This window comes from Quercus suber, unplaced genomic scaffold, assembly GCF_002906115.3.
Source record: "Quercus suber isolate HL8 unplaced genomic scaffold, Cork oak 2.0 scaffold_470, whole genome shotgun sequence".
Classification (NCBI taxonomy): Eukaryota; Viridiplantae; Streptophyta; class Magnoliopsida; order Fagales; family Fagaceae; genus Quercus; species Quercus suber.
The window spans coordinates 1-1,683 of record NW_027069921.1 but is presented as its reverse complement, the minus strand read 5'-3'; positions in this window follow the sequence as shown (position 1 = coordinate 1,683).

The following is a 1,683-nucleotide window of genomic DNA, read 5'->3' as shown; positions in this document are numbered from 1 at the left end:
AAAAAAAAAAAAAAAAAAAAAATCCTCCCAGAACAGTTTTGGCTGATCTCCAAATTATTGCCATGTCCAAAAATAGGTTAAAACACAGTGGGGATTATTGTTTATGAACTTTATTTAGAAAATAGGTTAAAACACAGTGGGGATTACTGTTTATGAACTGTTTATGACTTGGTAGAATTTAATCCATCCATTTTAAAAATAGAAAGTAGAGTGTTTAAAAGGGAAACAAATCATTTGTTTCACTTGCTATATATTCGCTTGACTTTCCCTAGCAAAACTTTAGGAGTAGTGCTACACGCACTACAAGTTTTACTACATTAAATTTACAAATTGATATATCATTAATCATAAAAATACAATTTAAATATACAAATATAAGTTTGTTGAAGGTTACCAATCAAATTCATAGCCATATCAAGTTTTATGCAAATCCCCTAACTAACTCACTAATGTAACTAACTCTTGACAACTAGCATAATAGTGGTAAGTGATAATTGACTGTAACTAATTGTGCTGATTATGTTATTCTCTGTTGACTGTACTTTTTTAACTGTTGTCCAGCTTGTACACTTCTTTTTCTTATTTTTTATTATTATGGGAAAGCAGTTTCATTCAAATGAAATTGGATAATAAGCGCAAGATACAGAGGCAAATAGCTAAACTAGGCACAATCACTCTATAGAAGATGTTGCATTAGAGCATTAGCATTAGGGGGTGTTTTACAACTCCCAGTTTCTATTTTAGCCACTAAAAGCCCAAAACATGCTCCAACCTGGTATGCAAAACCTAAAAAAATTATTCATTTTTCTCTCTCTCTCTCTCTCTCTCTCTCTTACTTTTTCTCTGACCCTTTGAAACTTTCCTCTCTTAACTCTCTGAAAGTCTCCTTTCTCAACTCTCTACTTGCTCGATGCTTGTGGGTTTGTGTGGATTTTCCTTTGATTTTTTTTTTATGGGTTTCTGTGCATATGGTGTTGTGGTGGTGGTGGGGTGTTGTTATGGTGGTGAGGTGGAGGGCGTGGGTAGGGGTGTGCAGAAAACCTACCAACGCACCAAACCCGACCTGACCCGTCGGGTTGGGTTGGTTTTTAGGGCTTGGTGGGTTGGGTTGGGTTATAAAAATTATTTTTATAGCGGGTTGGGTTGGGTTTAGGTCATAAAATTATAAACTCGCCAAACTCGACCTGACCCACCCATATTTAATATATATTATATATTTAATAATTTTTTTTAAACTAGCTATAGGGAACTTATATATATATATAATATTATATAATTAATAAATTTTTTAAAATAACTAGCTCTTCCTATCCCATATAAAAGTATAAAAGCAATTACTTCACACAAAACCTTAGTAAATTACTATTGTTGTTTAGTGATTAGTGTTGTTTACCTTTAAGGAGTTACATTGGTACTAATCTTTGGGTTTTTTTTTTTTAATATGTTAATATTTATATTTTTTTTCTACTCAACTTAATAATAATAATAAAAAACAATTTGTCAAACCCATGGGTTCAACTTGACCCATGTGAGTTGGGTTGGACTTATGTGATAGGTTGGGTTGGGTTGAGTTAAATTTTTTTTGACCCACCATGGTGGGTTGGGTCAAAAAATCCCCTAAACTCGACCCAACCCCGACCTATGCACACCCCTAGGCATGAGTATGTGTGGATTGGTGTGTTA